Genomic DNA, 20,467 nt, shown 5'->3' with positions numbered 1-20,467 from the left:
CGCGGGTGGGTGGAGACGGGGACGCAGGAATCCCCAGACCGGACCGGCGCTGTGGCGGTGGGGCTGCCGCCCGCCGCCTGCAGTGGCTTTGGAAAGCTAGGCTTCTTTAACAGTAGCTCCTAAGCCCTTTCCATCTTAAGTTTAAATTATTGCAAAGGACATAGTTTTTGGCACATGGTGAATATTGCACTGAAAATTGAAAAATCAAAACTGCTAATCATTCTTTCAAACTTATCCAATGGAATCTGTTGGGGAAGTGGGAGAATTCCCCCCCCCCCACACACACACCTTTTCCTTAAGGTTCTTATGGCTGGTCAAGTAATTAAAAAGGCAGGTTAGCAGGAGAAAATCAAAGTTTAATAGCATGTATACATGGGAGAAATTCAGGGAACACAGAGTTACTCAGCCAACTGGCCGAGGCTGCAGACAAGGAGGACGTTTTAGGTAGTGATTTGGGGCTTCAAAGGGGAGGAAGACAACCGACGTGGAAATGGAAAAGCAAATGTTTGGTAAATAGAACTTTGATAAGAGAGGGCTTAGCAAGGATACTCCTAGTTTACAGAAATCCAGAATTATCTATGATGATGGCCTGCCCTAGAGACAAGCCTTTATTTTAAATTTCTTTTAGGCAGTTGGGGGGAAAGGTTGAATGTTCTTGCTGAGTCTGAGCCTTTATTGTCTTCAGCTCGAAATAATCCGCATGCCACAGTGGCGCATCTTGGGGTGGCCTGCCCTGAACCCCATCAGTTCCCTGCTCTGAAACTTCCCTGGAAGTTGCACGTATAAAGAGCTGAGCTGGTGGCTATGGAGAGAAAAGTGGAGTTGGTAGCTGAGTGGTAAGAAATCTGCAAAGAGAGAGAAGAGCATAGATTAGAATGAGGATAAACAAGCAGAAAAGGACAAACTATAGCACATTTCCCCACACTCCATTAAACCAGTTCCCCAATCCTGGCAATAAGTCAGTCCTATAAAATGTGTGAGCTTTATTTATCTGACGGAAAATGTCAAGCTTCTCTTTTAATAGATGTAAGTTAAATACTACTTGCCCAGTTTGATTCGCATAAAAGCAACATTTTTTCACCGATGATTGCACATGCTCCTCCTTGCTGGGCAGTCAGTGTAGCCAGAGCACGTCAGTTTTGGAGCACCACAGAGGCTAGGCTGTTAATCTCTGACTGGAGTATTTTCAAAGTCTGCATGGTGGTGGTGAACTTTTGTTCCATTACCATGGGGAGATTTAAGATCACCTTTTCCAACTTGTCCTCAAAGCTGGGGAATAAAACTCTCAATGCCAAAGAGAACTTGGAGTTATGATACACAAGCGGATTCTTCACGACTTCCCAACTGGCACGTTTATGTGGCACAATCTTATGAACAAAGGAACCCGGGTTTGCAATTTGGCTTGCATTTAGTGTGGAGTATTTAGTGACAGAAGGGGCCAGGTATCCGAGTCCACAGTGTCCTGACCAATTAGGTGGGATTCCTTTATATACTTTATTGCCACATAAAGTAAAAAGACCAGTGTGTTTTGTAGACAAGGTTAGAACTGAATCTGTAGTTCCCCCCGTCTGGAGTATTCTATGACCTTTGCCACTGGTACTGTTAGTGCCTAAACATCTCCATTTTCCATGCTCTCCTGTCAATCTGTGAGAACAGAACAGATTGCGGAATAGCTGGTACAGGAGGCCTGCAGTCTGATTTTGGCAGCTGTAATGCCTGGTCTTGTCACCTGACCAAGTGAGTCCAGATTTTTTATCCACCATATATGGTTTGTGGTATTGGGCAGCTTAACCACGCGAGCAGCTGAAATACCCCAAGTTGTACACGGGTGGCTTGTAAGCCATCCAGAGCATTTAGTAATTTGGCAGATGTTTGTGCCAAAGGGAGTAGCGTTAGAGTCACTTATAACTCCCTTTAGAGGTTTGAAGATGCTACCTGTGGAATAGAACCACAGAGTTTGATTACCATGTTGTCCTGGTATGTCACCCAGGAAGGGTCCAGTGTCATGTCTACTTTCAACTCAGAGGGAAAAACTTTCACCTATTGTCCTCACCCAGGCAAGGGAGAGTCCTGGAGTTTCCTTAGAGTCTTTCTGGGGCCCGAATGACTCACCAGGGGAAGGGGCAGAGTGAAGTTCTCCTTGTTGTGGACACCATGCCCTGCTGTTCATCCATCTTCCATACTTAGTCCACCAGGTGTTCACTTCAGCAGGAACAAAGACCAGTTCTGGTTCTTTTGCGCTGTCTAGCTGTTGACATAACCAGCAATCAGACTGATGAGTTAGGGTGGCCAAGGCTTGGTAAACTGGCATAAGGAGGGTGTTTGGTCTGTGCTCGACTTGTTGAAAAAGAGAGGGTTGGTAAAAGCAAGACACAGGTTGGAAAAGAGCCCAGAGTGGAGACTTAGAGGGAAGTGGAATAGATAGAGACCAGCACTTTCCAGTCAGCTTTTTAATAAATGATTAAAGGAAAATATATATTTGCTAATAGTTGTGTGTGTGTGTGTGTGTGTGTGTGTGTGTGTGTGTTAGGGAGGCTTTAAATGCAAAGGGGAGGAAATAGGTAAAATCAAAGTTTCTTGATCCGTGATCTTGGGAAAAGCTGTCTACTTCATGACTTTGGCTGCTTCTGGGGCCTGGGAATTGGCCCTGGAAATCCTTAGTTTCAGGTCGCCTGTGGGGACTGTCTCCCAGTTGTCTTGAGAGTGATGTCCTGGGTCTATTTTGGCATGGCTGGCATGGATCCAGGGAGATTTTTCCTTTATTTTGATAGCGGGTAGGTGTTCAGTAGGACTTCATAACGTCCTTCCCAGTGAGGTGACATTGCATTTTTTCTTCTAAAGACCTTGATGTACACTCAGTCTGGTCAAAAGGGATGGCAAGTCTTGTCAGAAGATGAGGGCCACGCCTCCTTTCGCTGTTGACGATATGCTTCAAGTATGCTAGTTAGTTTCTGTATATAGCTAGTCATAGCATAGAAGTGTTCACTTAAATTCCCATAATATTCACTTAACCCAGGAATCAAAGGTTTAGAGATGCCAGTAGGCATCGGGCGTCCAAAAACTATTTCAAAAGGAGTCAATCCATGTCTCCTATTTGGAGTATTTCGAATCTTTATCAGGGCCAAGCTCAGAGCTTCTCGCCATTTAAGTCCAGTTTCTTGACAGACCTGTCCTAAAGTCCTTTTTATGTCTAGATTTTTGTGTTCCACTTGCCCTGAAGACTGGGGGTGATAAGGGGTATGAAATTTTGATGAGCACCCCAGAGTTCTTGCAAGCAAATGGTTTATCTCTGCTGTAAAATGAGTTCTTTGGTCTGATTCAGTCCATTAAAGGAATGCCCAAATGGGGAATAACTTCAGTTATTAATTTCTTACTGCTCTTGTGGCATCTGCATGTCTAGTTGGATAGCATTCAATCCATCCACTAAACATGCAGACAATAACCAAAGAGTGAGAGTAGCCTAAAGCTGGGGGCAAGTCTATAAAGTCCATTTGGAGTGCTGCAAAGGGCAGTGTGAGCCCAGGAGGACTTCCTGGGGTATGCTGATCCTGCCCAGAAACTTGGTAAGATTTCCAAGTAGTGCACTGGGAAATAATTTGGTCAGAAATTTTATGGGGGGCCGGCCCGGTGGTGCAGTGGTTAAGTTCTCATGTTCTGCTTCTCAGTGGCCTGGGGTTCGCCCGTTCGGATCCCGGGTGTGGACATGGCACCACTTGGTAAAAGCCATGCTGTGGTAGGCGTCCCACATATAAAGTAGAGGAAGATGGGCACATTTTAGCTCAGGGCCAGTCTTCCTCAGGAAAAAAAAAAAAAGGAGGCTTGGCAGTAGTTGGCTCAGGACTAAATTTCCTCAAAAATAAAAAAAAATTTATGGATGCCAGGGCAAAACCAATTGTCTTTTAGCTCCTTAACTTACCCCCATTTGCACATATGTCCCATTTGGTGGGAAATAAGTGCCAGCCAAAAAGTCAAAAGACGGGGCTGGCCTGGTGGCGCAGCAGTTAAGTGTGCATGTTCCGTTTCTGTGGCTCCGGGTTCACCGGTTCGGATCCTGGGTGTGGACATGGCACCACTTGGCAAGCCATGCTGTGGTAGGCATCCCACATATAAAGTAGAGGAAGATGGACACGGATGTTAGCTAAGGGCCAGTCTTCCTCAGCAAAAAGAGGAGGACTGGCAGCAGGTGTTAGCTCAGGGCTAATCTTCCTCAAAAAAAAAAAAATAAATAATAAAATTTAAAAAAAAGTCAAAAGACGAGGAGCTACACGACATCCATTTGGCCCAATATACAATCCATCTGAATTGTTTGGCACCCTTTTGTATCCACTTGTCTTTGTCAGATTGTGGGGCATTTGCCTGATAGTTAATAATATCAGTCAGGGATAAAGGCAGGCTTAAAAGTTGGGTATAAAAAGGATAAGGGGGTCTGTAGTGAGCTGCATGTTCAGCAGCTCTGTCAGCACTGTCATTTCCTAAAGATACGATGTCAGTCTCCTTAATATGGGCTGAACAGTGAACAATGGCAGTTTTAGAAGGGAGGTGTGATAAGGCTGCTATTAAGCATCCATTAGCAATAAGATTTCCTGTAGAAGTTAAGAATCCACGGGATTTCCAAACTCTGCCAACAGCATGGCAAACTCCGAAAGCAGATCTGCAGTCTGTGTAAATAGTGACAGTTTTTGCTTTTGCTAATGTGCAAGCTCTAGTAAGAGCTGTGAGTTCAGCAGCTTAGACTGATTTTACAGTGGGCAAAGAATAAGCTTCATGCATTTCGTGTGGGGAAACTATGGCATAACCAGTTATTATGTTTCCCCGGAAATTCCACTTAGAGGAGCCATCACAAAAGAGAAGTCTGGATTGTCTAAAGGGATGTCCAAGAGATCCTCTCATGGCTTTGAGACCATTTGTATAGTTGCTAGGCAATCATGTGGGATGGAGTGGGGCTCTCCATCATCAGGGAGGGGCAGTAGAGTAGCTGGATTTAAAGTGTTAGAATGATGTGAGATGATAGAAGAGTTGGTTAACAGAGCCTGCTCATAGGTTGTCTGTTGCCGTGTAGAGAGGCGTTGGGTCTTATGTACTTGCAAAATAGCCGACACAGCATGGGGAACGTAGAGATGAATGAGAGAGCCTAATGTTAAAGTACTGGGTTTGCCAATCAAGGTGGCAGCTGCGGCCACTGCATGTAAGCACGGGGGCATACCTGGTGCCACAGCGTCTAGCTGGCATGGGAAATATGCTATAGGATGTATTTGAGAGGCAAAAGGTTGTCCTAGGATGCCTGCAGCAATTCTATTATTTTCATGACAGTAGAGATGAAAAAGTTTGTCAAAGTTAGGTAAGCCGAGAGCCACAGGCGTGGACAAAGCTTATTTTAAGGCTTCAAAGGAGGTGAATGCTTCTGAAGGCCAGGAGATAGGCTCTGGAGTGATATCCGGGAGAAGAGCATACAGCGGTTTAGCAAGGGCTGCAAAATTAGGAATCCATTGGCGGCAGTAACCAGCTGCCCCTAGAAATTTGTGTAATTGTTTTTTCATTTTGGGGAGAAGAATGGACGAAACTGACTCAAGGCGTTTGGGGGTTGGCTTTTGAATGCCTTGAGATATCTCATGCTCTAAGCAGGTAGCAGTCATTTGCACCCACTGAAGTTTAGATCTGGAGGCTTTATGGCCTCCTCGTTCAGCTTGTGCCTTCAGGAGAGTGAGGGGTCTGTGAGGGCTCCCTGCTCAGTTTGATTACAGAGTAGAAGGTCATCCACATACTGAACAAGAGTGGAGCCTTGAGTAAGGACTGCAGAATCCAAGTCAGCTTTAAGGACCTGGGGAAATACTGAGGGGCCTCACAGTATCCCTGAGTCCATGTTAATTGTCTCCCTTTAAACGTAAATGCAAAAAGAAAGTGTGAGTCAGGGTGCAATGGGATTGAGAAGAGAGCAGAGCAGAGATCAATGCCTGTAAACCAGGCAGTGTCAGCAGGAACTGAGGTGAGGATGACGGCTGGATTGGGGACCACAGGATGCCGAGGGATTACAAAAGAGTTTATGGCTCTGAGGTCTTGTACAAATCTATAGATTTGGTTTCCATCTGAGTCAAATATGCCTTCTTTTTTTACTGGCAAGATTGGAGTGTTACAGGGCGAGGAAGTAAAAACTAGTACACCTTGTTGCAAAAGGGTGTCTATCATGGGTTCAATTCCTCACTCTGCATTTCTGGAGAACGGGTATGGGGCTGCTGATGGAAATGGTTTCTTCTTCTTCCAAGTAATGCGCACACGTTCTGCATTAAGCAACAATCCTACCTCATTTGCATGTGGAGGCCAGAGACTAATTGGGACATCTTTTAAAGACTCATCCTCTTCAGAAGAATTTAAATCGGGAAGAGTTTCTAGCAAGGAAAGTAGGAGACTTGGGGTTTGGTCAGAGGGCAAGAAGATAAAAACACCTTTTTCATTAGAATTTATAGTAGCATTAAATTTACATAACAAATCTCTGCCACAGAGGTTTGCTGGTGAACAGTCAGAGACCAGAAAGGCATGATGAGTGTTAAGGGGGCCCAAAGATACGGGAGTGGGCTGAGATATGGGCAGTGAAATAGGCTGCCCAGAGACTCCCTCAGCTGGAATAGACTCAGAGGTGACAGGCAGAGACAAATTCCTTTAAATGGAGAGTAGGGAAAATCGCACCAGTATCAACTAAAAAAATCCAGTTCCCGATCCCCTATTTTAAGGTTAACGGTGGCTCAGGGGTGCAACTGAGGATCGGCTGACCCTATCATTTTAGGGAGAAATGCCCCTCAGGAGGAGAAAAACGAGGCTTCTGGGGCTAAGCGAGGTATTTTTCAAACTTTCCCTTCTCTTAAGAGCAGGTCATTCTCTTTCCCAATGCCCTGGTTTCTTGCAATACCTGCAATTGTCTTGGGGCCAATAGGGAGGCCTCTGAGCGAGCTTTAGTTTACTCTAAGAGTTGCCTTTTTGTTTCTCAAAAGATTCAACTTGTAAAGTGAGAAAAGTTGTCTTGAGTCCTCTTTTTCTTTTGCTTTCCTGCTGACTATTTTCAGAGAATTGTGTAGCAGCCTCCATCAGTACGCTTAATGGTTGCCCCGACCAACCAACCACACTATTTTGAATTTGTTTTTTTTATATCAGGAAGGATGTTTCCAAGTAAAGCAGAAAATAGGAGATTGCTGTGTTGTGTGGCTTCCGGGTTTAACACAGTGTGCCTTTGAAAAGTTTGTATAAAACGTTCAACAAAGGCTTTTGGAGGTTCCCCTTCATTCTGAGTACATAATTCAATTTTTGACCAATTAACTTTGCAAGGAAACACCTCTAAAATTGCTCCTATTAAGCCTTGAATATCAGCCTCCAGTTGTGCCATTTCCTGGTCATTTGTAGGAGGGCCTGGAGAGGGTCTGGCCCTCTATTTTCCCTGTGAGGGGGGTTTTCTCCAGGGGCTCATCTGGCCTGTCTGATAACACAGTGTAATCATGGGCTGGAAGAACGCCCCTTAGTAGCCAGTCAAGACCTCTGTGAGTGGGGTTATGAATGGCCACTAATCTTTCTAATTCCTCCCTAAACTTAGTAAGATCTTCTGACAACGGAGGCAGGAGAGGTTTGTACTTCAGTAAATCGGCTGCTGTCCAGGTGACATGAATTCTCTGCAGCAGGAGTCCAGGAGACATCCGCAATGGACACTGCATAGGAACCCCTGAAGCTGAAGCAGGCAGAGCCTGATTGCAGAGCCCTGGAAAGTAGGAGGAGTTGTAAGGGACAGCAAAGTGAACCTTTCTGCTTTCTCTGGCCGCGTCTACCAAATTCACTTCCTGGCTTTCAGCATTTACACAAGTGACCTGTGTGCCTCTCACTTGGAGGTCAGGCTTGAGTGACCCCTGTAAGTCTTCTCAAGAGAGAAGTTAAAACAGGCAGCTGACTGCCCTTTGGAGAAGTGGGCATTCTAGGATCTAAGGGAAATGGCTGAGGAGCTAAGTCCTTAGGGGGAGGGTTTGAGCCCGGGGCCCAGAGATCCAACAGATCTTGGGAATCTGGGGACAGGCAATTGGGGACATACGGGAGCATAGGAGGGAGGAGAAGGGGAATTTTCAATGAATTTGCTTTTTAATCTTTGCTCTAAGTCTGACTTCTGTTCTTTTAATTTATTAAGAGATTCCTTAAGGCTAGCCGTTATATTTTTTTGTGTTTCCTTTTCAATTTGATCTTCCCATAAATACCAATAAGGCAGCTGCTTGTTATGAGAGCTCTCTAAAATATTTTTCAAACGTGGTTTTTCCAATTCAAACAGTCTCTCGTCTGGCCATTGACGAGTAGGATCTCCATTTGTATATTTACTCCAATAGTGACTCAACCCAATAAGCCTTTTTAAGGAAAGACCTGGAGGTAACTTTCCAGGCTTAGAACAAATCTTTACCATGGACGCAAGAGGTGTCCCTGGGGAGGGCGCAGATGATGTAGCCCCTATGATCCATAAGTTCACTCCCAGAGCTAGTCAGAGAAAGGAAAGACCTTCGTTGCACAGGTGGTAAGGATGGTGTAGTGAAAATGGCCTCTCTGGTCCCCCACAAGAGTGTGGGACACCTCCAGTCACAGACCCGCTAATCTGTGACACCGGGCAGGAGCTACTGGGATGGGGTTTTTCCAGCACTATCAAGAAATGAAAGTTGAGACGACAAAGGCCCTTATGGACTGCGCCCTTTATGACAAACTCCCCTGAGAGCTTGGCACAGCCAGAGAGAGAGAGAGCGCTCAGAACCCCAGTCTATTTGGCCACCAAGGTGCACCCTGGTAAATGCACCTTCCGTATGGTGGAGACCAAGGAGAATATTCTCACTGGTCAAGAAGCCAAATTCTCAGGACACAGAACAAGACAGAAGGAAAGACTTCAACTGGTTTTTTTTTTCCCCCTTACATGCACAACGACAGCTTTAGCTAAGCTTCGGGTCTCTTGAAGCCAGAATAATACCTCGGAGGGAGGTGCCGCCGGGTTGGGGATCTTGGGTGCTTTACAGAGTGCCTCGTCATTACACAGACATTTTCTTGAAGTTGGCGGGGGACCTGTGTCATCTACCCTGTTCTGTGACCAAGTTACCCTTCCATGGGAGACTTCTTGAGGTGGTGAGCACCCTAGTGGCTCTTAACTGCTTGATTCATGCCCACCAAATTTGCCATGTTTTTGGCTTCCAAGATGCCTTTAGCAATAGCTTTCGCTTCATGTGCATATTAACCCACAGCAAAGTTTATCTAGTTAGACGCCGGTCTGGTGAGACCGCAAACTCACCAGCCTGCAGGGCCAGTCCAGACAACCGGCTTATAGGGCCTATGCCTGCATCCTACCCTATGGTATTTCCTCCTTATGACACACAACACAAAAGACAGAGACAAAAGGAAAAAACACAGTAAAGAAAGGAAAGACCTTTGTTGTACAGGCACTATGAAGCAACAAAAGTTGAGACGACAAAGGCCCTTATGGACTAGGCCCTTTATGACAAACCCCCCTGAGAGCTTGGCACAGCCAGACAAAGAGAGTGTGTCCCAGAACCCCAGTCTAGTCAACGCCGCCAAGATGCATGCTGGTACATGCATCCTCCACATGGCGGAGACCAGAGAGGTCACAAAGCCAAGCTCTCAAGACTGAGCAAGACAAAAGAACAAACCTCATCTAATATCCACATTAACAGCTTTCTTGGTGGCCTGCCCTGGACCCCATCAAATCTAAGTACTTGACAATTGGATACCATCTTTTCACACTTTGAACAGTCAGAAACTTTACATCTTCAGTTCTTTTCCTTAAAGTTACATTTTTGTTTTATGTCCCTCGCAGAATTTTTATCCTAATATAAAATATGTTAATTCTACATGCCTCACTGTTATCCTAATATAGTTTTATGCTTTAAGTTTTATTGTTCACCATAGCATACATCTTCATAACGAAATTAGAAGTTTTTCTTAAGTGTTATTTTCTGGATTATTAGCAAAGTTAGATATATTGCAAAATTTTACTATCACTTCTTAGAAAAAAGTGAGATGCTTTGGAAGCACAACTTTTAATAGGATGGATTTTTTAAACATTTCAAGTTATACAAAGTACTGGGATAAATTTTACTTATACATGGATTGAGCTGGTGTTCAGCATCAACTCTTTGACTAGTTTTCATCTATAAGATGCAAGTGGTGGGTAAATAGAGGGAATAAGAGTTTCCTTGTAGCCGTGGTGCCTTGATCGTTTTGGGCTCCATGCGGGAACTCCACAGCAACTCAGAGCCAGTCTAGCTTGTGTGAGCTGTGTTCTATGCAAGAGCCGACCAGGACAGCCAGAACTCGGGAGGAGCTGAGCCCCGGGCTCTTCTCAGCCTGCTTAGTTTTAGGCAAAAGCACATGCGTAAGTTCAGGATTAGGAGTGGCTTCCCCCAGAGCTGTCCCAAATGGTAGCCTGGTGCGTGTAGCTGTTGACCACACTGAAAAGTGGCTAGTGCTGCTGAAGATCTGACTTTTTATTTATTTATTTTTTTTTTAGGAAGATCAGCCCTGAGCTAACATCTGCCAATCCTCCTCTTTTTGCTGAGGAAGACTGGCCCTGAGCTAACATTCGTGCCCATCTTCCTCTACTTTTTTTATATGTGGGATGCCTGCCACAGCATGGCTTGATGAGCGGTGCCATGTCTGCACTGGGGATCCGAACCAGTGGACCCCAGGCTGCCAAAGCGGAACATGCACACTTAACCGCTGTGCCACCAGGCTGGCCCCTGAAGATCTGACTTTTTAAACCGCACTTAATTTTTTTTTTTATTTTTTATTTTTTAAATATTTTTTATTGAGGTAACTGGTTTATAACATTATATAAATTTCAGGTGTACATCATTATATTTTGATTTCTGCATAGATTACATCATGTTCACCACTTAAAGACTAATTTAAATCCATCACCACAGAAACACATCCATGAGCACCCCTTTCGCCCTCCTCCCTCCCCTGTTCTGCTCTGGTAACCACCAATCCAAATTCTGTCTCTGTGATTGTTGTTTTTATCTTCTGCTTATGGGTGAGATCATACAGTATTTGACTTTCTCCCTCTGACTTATTTCACTCAGCGTAATACCCTCAAATTCCATCTATGTTGTCACAGATTGCCGGATATCATCATTTCATATGGCTGAGTAGTATTCCATTGGGTCTATATACCACATCTTTATCTATTCGTCCCTTAATGGGCACCTAGGTTGCTTCCAAGTCTTGGCTATTGTGAATAATGCTGCAATAAACATAGGAGTGCATGTATCTTTATGCATTCATGTTTTCATGTTCTTGGATAAATTCCCAGCAGTGGAATAGCTGGATCGTATGGTAGTTCTATTCTTAAATTTTTGAGGAATCTCCATACTGCTTTCCATAGTGGCTACACCAATGTGCACTCCCACCAGCAGTGTACAAGTGTTCCCTTCTCTCCATATCCTCTCCAACACTTGTTTCCTGTCTTGTTAATTGTAGTCATTCTGATACCTCATTGTAGTTTTGATTTGCATTTCCCTGATAGTGATGTTGAGCATCTTTTCATATGCCTGTTGGCCATCTATATATCTTCTTTGGAGAAATCTCTGTTTGGATCTTTTGCCCATTTTTTAATTGGGTTATTAGTTTTCTTGTTGAGATGTATGAGTTCTTTATATATTTTGGCCATACCAGATAGATGGTTTGCAAATATCTTCTTCTAGTTGTTAGGTTCTCTCTTCATTTTGTTGATGGTTTCCTTTGCTGTGCAGAAGCTTTTTAGTTTGACGTAGTCCCATTTAATTTTTCTATGGTTTCCCTTTCCAGGTCAGACATGGTACTTGAAAATATGCTGCTAGGACTGATGTCGAAGAGTGTACTGCCTATGTTTTCTTCTAGAGTTTCATGGTTTCAGGTCTTACGTTCAAGTCTTTATTCCATTTTGAGTTAATTTTGTGTATGGTGTAAGATAATGGTCTACTTTCATTCTTTTGCATGTGGCTGTCCAGTTTTCCCAGCACCATTTATTGAAAAGACTCTTTCTCCATTGTATGTTCTTGGCTCCCTTGTGGAAAATTAGCTGTCCATAGATGTGTGGGTTTATTTCTGGGATCTTGATTCTGTTCCATTGATCTGTGTGTCTGTTTTTGTGCCAGTACCATGCTGTTTTGGTTACTATGGCTTTGTAGTATATTTTGAAATCAGGGAGTGTGATACCTCCAGCTTTGTTCTTTTTTCTCCGGATTCCTTTGGCTATTTGGGGTCTTTTGTTGTTCCATATAAATTTTAGGATTCTTTGTTCTATTTCTGTGAAAATTGTTGTTGGAACCTTGATAAGGATTTCATTGAATCTGTAGATTGCTTTAGGAAGAATGATGCTAATTCTTCCAATCCAAGAGGATAGAATATCTTTCCATTTCTTTGTGTCTTCAACTTCTTTCAATAATGTTTTATAGTTTTCAGTGTACAGATCTTTCACCTCTTTGGTTATGTTTATTCCTAAATTTTTTATTCTTTTTGTTGCAATTCCAAATGGGATTCTACTCTTAATTTCTCTTTCTGCTACTTCGTTGTTCATGTATAGAAACACAACTGATTTTTGTATGCCTATTTTGTATCCAGCAAACTTATGATATTCGTTTGTTATTTCTAAAAGTTTTTTGGTGGATTCTTTAAGGTTTTCTATATATAAGATCATGTCATCTGCAATGGTGACAGTTTCACTTCTTCCTTTCCAATCTGGAAACTTTTATTTCTTTTTCTTGCCTGATTGCTCTGCCTAGGACTTCCAATACTATATTAAATAAGCGTGGTAACGGTAAGCATCCTTGTCTGGTTCCTGTTCTTAGAGGGATAGCTTTCAGTTTCTCTCCATTGAGAATGATATTTGCTGTGGGTTTGTCATATATGGCCTTTATTCTGTTGAGGTATTTTCCTTCTATACCCATTTTATTCAGAGTTTTTTATCATAAATGGATGCTGTATCTTGCCAAATGCTTTCTCTGCATCTATTGAGATGATCATGTGATTTTTATTCTTCATTTTGTTAATGTGGTGTATCACATTGATTGATTTGTGCATGTTGAACCATCCCTGCATCCCTGGAATAAATTCCCCATGGTCATGGTGTATGATCTTTTTAATGTATTGTTGTGTTCGATTTGCTAGTATTTTGCTGAGGATTTTTGCATCAATGTTCATCAGTGATATTAGTCTGTAATTTTCTTTCTTTCTTTTTTTAAATACAGTGCAGTCTTTTTTTTAATTAAAAAAAATGTTTTTGAGGAAGATTAGCCCTGAGCTAACATCTGCTGCCAGTCCTCCTCTTTTTTCTTTTTCGCTGAGGAAGACTGGCCCTGAGCTAACATCCATGCCCATCTTCCTCTACTTTATATGTGGGACGCCTACCACATCATGGCTTGCCAAGAGGTGCCAAGTCCACACCCGGGATCCGAACTGGCGAATCCCGGGCCGCCAAAGCAGAATGTGCAAACTTAACCGCTGCACCACTAGGCCGGCCCCATGTAATTTTCTTTTTTGTGTTGTCTTTGTCTGGTTTTGGTATCAGGATAATGTTGGCTTCATAGAATGAGTTAGGAGTCTTCCCCTCCTCTTCAATTTTTTGGAAGAGTTTGACAAGAATAGGTATTGTCTTCTTTGAATATTCAGTAGAATTCACCAGGGTAGCCATCTGGTCCTGGACTTTTATATTTTGGGAGACTTTCGATTGCTATTTCAATCCCCTTACTGGTGATTGGTCTATTCAAATTGTGTATTTCTTCTTGATTCAGTTTTGGAAGGTTGTATGATTCTAAGAAGTATCTATTTCTTCTGGATTATCCCATTTGTTGAAATATAGGTTTTTGTAGTATTGTCTTATAATCTTTTGTATTTCTGAGGTGTCTGTTGTACTTTCTCCTCTTTCATTTCTGATTTTATTTATTTGTACCTTCTTTCTTTTTTTCTTGGTGAGTCTAGCTAAAGGCTTGTCAATTTTGTTTATCTTTTCAAGAAAGCAGCTTTTCGTTTCATTGATTTTTTTCTATTGTTTTTGTAGTCTCTATTTCATTTATTTCTGCTCTGATTTTTATTATTTTCTCCCTTCTACTGATTTTGTGCTTTGTTTGCTCTTCTTTTTCCAGTTCCTTTAGGTGCACTGTTAAATTGTTTATTTGGGATTTTTGTTGTTTGTTGAGGTAGGCCTTTACTACTATAAACTTCCTTCTTAGAACCACTTTTGCTGTATCCCATAGATTTTGGCATGTCTTATTTTCATCTTCATTTGTCTCCGGGTATTTTTTGATTTCTCCTTTGATTTCTTCATTGACCCAATCATTGTTCAGTAGCATTTTGTTTAATCTCTACATATTTGTGGCTATTTTGACTTTCTTCTTGCAGTTGATTTCTAGTTTCATACCATTGTGGTCAGAAAAGATGCATGGCATTATTTCAGTCTGCTTAAATTTGTTTAGCCTTGTTTTGTGGCTTAATATGTGATCAATCCTGGAGAATAATCCATGTCCATTTGAAAAGAATCTGTATTCTGTGGTTTTTGGATGGAATGTTCTGTATATATCTTCTAAGTCCATCTGATCTAATATGTTGTTTAAGGCCAGTGTTTCCTTATTGATCTTCTCTTAGGATGATCTATCTATTGGTGTAAGTGGAGTGTTGAAGTCCCCTACTATTATTGTGTTACTATTTCTCCTTTTATTTCTGTTAATAATTGCTTTATACTTTAGTCGCTCCTAGCTTGGGTGCATAGATATTTACAAGTGTTATATCCTCTTGTTGGATTGTTCCCATTATCATTATGTAGTGCCCTTCTTTGTCTTTTGTTACAGTTTTTGTTTTAAAGTCTATTTTGTCTGATAGAAGTATTGCTACCGCCGCTTTCTTTTCACTGCCATTTGCATGGAGTATCTTTTCCATCCCTTCACTTGCAATTTGTGAGTGTCTTTAGGTCTGAAGTGTCTCTCTTGTATGCAGCATATATATAGGTCTTGTTTTTTATCCAACTGGCCACTCTATGCCTTTTTATTGGAGCATTTAGTCCATTGACATTTAAAGTAGCTATTGATAAGAATATACTTACTGCCATTTTGTTACATTTTTTCTGAGTGTTTAGTAGTTCTTCTCTCTTCCTTTCTTCTTCTCTTGCTCTCTTCCCTTGTGGTTTTAGGGCTTTCTTTAGTATTGTGTTGGGGTTCCTTTCTCTTGATTATTTGCATTTATTAGAGGTTTCTGGTTTCCCGTTACCATGAGGTTGATATATAATAACCTACATATATAGCAATCTATATTAAGTTAATGGTCTCTTTAGTTTGACCTTTTGATAAAACCTCTATTCTTTTACTTCCTTCCTCCCACATTTTATGTTTTTGATATCATATCTAACCTCTTTTTTTGTGCATGTGTATCTATTACCCTCTTATCATGGAAAAAGATAATTTTAGTTCTTTTGTCTTTTTACCTTCAGATCTTCATAGGTGATTGATCTGCTAGATTTATGGTATATTTGCCTTTACCAGTCATTTTATTGCTTTTTATTTTGGTAATCTTTTAATTCCTATTCGTGGTCTTCTCTTTCCCACTTAAATAAGTCCCTTTAGCATGTCTTGTAAGGTTGGTTTCTTGGTGATAATCTACAGTTTTGCTTGTCTAGAACACTCTTTATCTCTCCTTCCATTCTGAATGACAACCTTGCTGGGTAGAGTATTCTTGGCTGTAGGTTTTTTCCTTTCAGCACTTTAAATATATTGTGCCACTCTCTTCTAGCCTGTAAAGCTTCTGCTGAGAAGACAGCTGATGATAGCCTTATGCGGTTTCCTTTGTACCTCACTTGTTGCCTTTCTATTGTAGCTTTTCAGATTCTCTCTTTATCTTTAATTTTTTTCTTTTTTTTTGGTGAGGAAGTTTGGCCCTGAGCTAACATCTGTTCCAATCTTCCTCTACTTTGTATGTGGGATGTTGCCATAGCATGGCTTGATGAGTGGTGTGTAGGTCCATGCCCAGGATCCATAAGGGCAAACCCCAGGCCACCAAAGCAGGGCACATGAACTTAACCACTATGCCACCAGGCTGGCCCCATATCTTTAATCCTTGCCATTTTAATTATAATCTGTCTTGTTTTGGGCCTCTTTGGGTTTATCTTGTTTGGTGCTCTCTGTGCTTCCTGTACTTGGATGTGTTTCCTTCCTTAGGTTAGGAAAGCTTTCAGCTATTATTTCTTCAAATACGTTCTCCAGCCCTTTGTCTCTCTCTTCCCCTTCTGGGACATCTATAATATAGATGTTAGTGTGCTTGATATTGTCCCAGAGGTCCCTTAGACTGTCCTTCTTTTTAATTCTTTTTTCTTTTATCTGTTCAGCTTGGGTGATTTTCCCTAGTCTTTTGTCCAGCTCACTGATCCGTTCTTCTGTATCATCTACTCTGCTGTTGAGTGCCTCTAGTGAAGTTTTAATTTCCTATATTGTATTTTTCATTTTTGATTGGTTTCCAATTCTTTGTTGACATTCTCTCTGAGTTCATCCATTCTTCTCCCAAGATCAGTGAGCATCCTTATGATATTTTGTTTGAACTCTTTGTCTGGTAGATTATTTCTGTTTCATTTAGTTCTTTTTCTGAAGTTTTGTCCTGTTCCCTTGCTTGGAATGTATTCCTTTGTCTCCTCATTTTGCCTCTTTCTCTGCACTTATATCTATGTATTAGGTATATCAGCTACATCTCCCAACCTTGGAGAGGTGGCCTTATGTAAGAGATGCCTTATGAGGCCCAGAGTGTGCTTCGCTCTCATCACCAGTTCCAAATGTTCCAAGAGTGTCCCCTGTGTGGGCTATATGTGTCTTTCTGTTGTGGCAGAGTTGTTCTTGCTGCAGGTGCCCAGGGAGACTAGGCTGGCCTAGTTGTTTCAGGCTTTGGAAGGTGGAGTTGATCCCCTCTGTGGCTGTTTGAGAAGCATAAGTCTCCTGCAGCTGACAAGCCCCACTGCTCACAGTTTCACACACCTCACCAACACGGTCCTGCCGCATGCACACTCCCCAACCCACTGAAGAAGACCTAGTCGCCCCACTGCAGAGGCCCCCACACACTCCACCCACTACTCGTGCACAGCCTGACCTGAAGAGGTGGGCCCTCTCACCCACTGAAGAGGTTCAGGCACCCTGCCTATTCAGGCCCACAAGGGCTTGTTGAGTTGGGCTGGTCCCTAGGGTGGACTGCCCTTGCTGAACTGGATAAAATCAGTGCTGTAATGAGTGGGGCACAGCCCTGGGCTAACAGGCCAGGGGAAGAACTCCAACAGTGTCTTCCAGCATTTGTGTCAGCACACCTGTACTAGATTACAATAATGGCTGCTGCCAATGTCTCCATCCCTGGGGAGGTCTCACTTCTCACCGAGAGGCACCCAGAGCCTACCAGGTGAGTCTCTCTTCACCAAAGGACTGTGCACCTTTCTGGTGATTTTAGGTTGCTTTCTGAAATGGGTGGATTTGTGCATGGACCCTTTAAGAGCAGGGTTTTTCCTTATTTCTGATAGCTTTTCTGGGGGTACTCCCAGTTGTTGTTAATAGCCAGCAAAGCCAGGTATTATGACACTTGTCTTGGTTGTGCTGAGTCCAAAGGATGCTTATATAGCAGTAATGCTCCCCCACTCAGATGCCCCACTCCTCCAGGGAAGGCTTTGTACCTCAGGCTTGCTCCTGGCCAGCCATGAGGCACCACAGCTTGTGAAGGCGGCTTTTTTCCTCTTCAGAAAGGAATTTCTGCCTCTTCCACTTCAGTCAGCACTGTCCCTCATGGGGGTTCTTTTTATCCAGTTTTCAATTCTCTCTTAGGGGTAACTGTTCCAAGAGTACTTGTAAATTTTTTGTGTCAGGTGGGAGGAGGTGAGTTCAGAGTCTCCCTATGCTGCCGTCTTGACACTGAGTTTCTCCATTTGATTTAAACAGCCGAATTGGCTAATGGCTTCCTTATTGACCAGCACAGCGCTAGAAGTTGCTTCAGACAGTCCTCACAATGCCTCCAGAAGACTCCAGTCTCCAGATTAAAGGTTGTGGTTTTGACTGGCCTGCTACCTATGGCAGGGGAAGCCTGGATTTTCCCTTTAGACAGAAAGGGGAAATATTCACGTCCAAGTTGTGAGGCTTTGCTCAGTGAAAGGTAGTGTGTATGGGAAGGATCATTGAGAAGCCACCTAAATAATCTTACTCCAAGTGATTTTTAATTTAGATGATGGCTTTTCCTCCATGAGCCTTGTTACACTACAGGCACCTTTTGTTTGGCCTTGTGTCTACACACCCACAACTGCCTTTTCTAACACCTGTCTCTGATATCTACAAATCAGAAGAGAGTATCTAGACCTGTGCTTTCCAATATAGCAGCCACTATTCACATATGGCTATTAAGCACATGACATGTGGCTAGTCTGAACTGAGATGGGCTGTATATGTAAAATCTACATTGTATATCTAAGACTTAGTAGGAAAAGAGAATGTAAAATAGTAATAAATTTTTATGTTGATTACATGCTGAAATGATAATATTTTGGCTCTATTGGGTTAAATAAAATTTATCACTAAAATCAATTTTGCCTGTTCCTTCTTATTTTAAATGTTTTTACCAGAAAGTCAGAAATCACATCCATGGCTCACACTACATTTCCCCTGGACAGCCCTACTCTGGAAGGCCAGTAGGTGGGCAAGGACATTGTCCTGAGTTTGCTCTTGCTTCGGGGCTCATCTGCCCCCTTGAGGTGATTCAAGTACAGATTAATGTTGAACTATGCCCACAAGGACTTAATTCCAACTCCACTTTTAGTCGTTGAATGTGATCACAAATTATTAAAATAAAAGTCCCACTATAGCTTAATATCAAGCTCATTATGTAACATTTGGGAAAAGAAAGTTAGGAAAACTAATCACTTTTAATCCTGTCACCTAGTGACGACCACTGTTAACATCTTAGTAAACTTCCTCTCTTTTCTATTGCCAATATACAGATGGTTTTTAAGTGCTTGTAATCATATGATATCTGCAATTTTTGTATAGTGCTTTTACAAATAGTAATATACATTATCACTTTTCATGTTGCTTCTCTTTGTGATATTCCATTGAGCTATAATCTCCTTAATTCTTCCGTTGTCAATCATTGAGTTGCTTTCCAATTAAGGCTTTTGAAAAAAATAAATCAATGCTATAAAAAATAGTAGCACTCAAAAACTTTTTACGTGTTTCCTTAGAATAGTTCACAAGAAAAGTCAAAAAACATTGGAAGCAATCAGAGTAGAGAACCAGACAAGGATGTAATTCATCACTACCATTATTTCCCACTGTAGCTGGATGAGGAAAAAGAAAGCAGAATATAAACACTGGAAAGCAGGGGCATAATTATCCTATTTGTATATAAAAAGATTTTGTTTCTGGAAAGCCCCAGAGATTCAGCTAAAAATTAGAATAATAAGAGAATTATGTACAGAGTGTGGTTTCAAAATTAACATATAGAAACCAATAGTTTCCTTATGTACACACTACAATTAGAATAATAGAAGGAAAGATTACATTTACAATCGAAACAAGTAAAAGACCAAACACCCAGGAATTAAGATGCATGCAAGACCTAGATGGAGGAAAGTTACAATGCTCTGGGAGTCACAAAAGATGAACTAAACTTATGGAAAGATTCTTTCCATAAGATGCACCATTTCCATGAATGGAAAGACTCAATATCAGAATGATGTCACACTCTGTAAATTAATCTATAACTGTAATGATCCCAATAATAAATAGCAACAGAATCTTCTTTGGCCACACACAGTTGATTCTGAAGTTCATGTGGAAAAACAGGCTCTTGACTGTTTCCAGCTAGACAATGCCTGAAAAAAATACAAGTGATGGGGGACACTATTAGAGCATATTAATAAGTAAGCAGGTGTAATTCTGAGACATGAAGTCTAAAATAGACCTAAATAGTTATGGATATTTAGTATCTGATAAAGGTAGCATTTCAAATCAGTGGGGGAAAGTTGGTGTAGGGATTAAGAAAAATAAGGTTGCATTCAAACCTTAGACCTTATACCAGAATAAACTCCAGATGTATCAAAGACACACTAACCGTCCATAGCAGTGTTAGAAAAAAAACAACACCGGAGATTTCTTTGATCATATTGGAGTGGGTAAGGTTTCTTTTTCTTCTATAGCACAAAATTCAGAAACCCCAAAAGTAAAGAATAATTACTTAAATACATAAAACATTTTTGTGTGGCAAAACCATAAGAAAAGTAAAAAAATGACTAGCTGGGAAAAAATATTTGTGTCTTAATCAAAAAGGGTAAATTTCCTGACTCACAGAGTTCCTCTGAAACTGATAAGAAAGACCCACAACCCAAAAGACAAATGGGTTCAGAGAAAAGTACACAAATGACTCAGAGTAAAAGACGCAAAGCCGAACTGCTCAGAGACACCGTTTTTCTTTTATC

At 41.8% G+C, this 20,467-nt stretch overlaps 1 long non-coding RNA gene across 1 annotated transcript; it reads left to right on the top strand.

Moving 5' to 3' along the window:
• The first annotated feature begins 19 nt into the window (after positions 1-19).
• LOC139075019 (uncharacterized) lies at positions 20-18,578 on the top strand. The gene is made up of 2 exons (XR_011525012.1): positions 20-17,412; positions 17,943-18,578. It is a non-coding gene; the product is annotated as an uncharacterized lncRNA (long non-coding RNA).
• The last annotated feature ends 1,889 nt before the right edge of the window (positions 18,579-20,467 follow it).

Source organism: Equus przewalskii, chromosome 13 (genome assembly GCF_037783145.1).
Source record: "Equus przewalskii isolate Varuska chromosome 13, EquPr2, whole genome shotgun sequence".
NCBI lineage: Eukaryota > Metazoa > Chordata > Mammalia > Perissodactyla > Equidae > Equus > Equus przewalskii.
The sequence above is the reverse complement of the archived record's forward strand: the minus strand, read 5'-3'. Positions and strand labels throughout refer to the sequence as shown.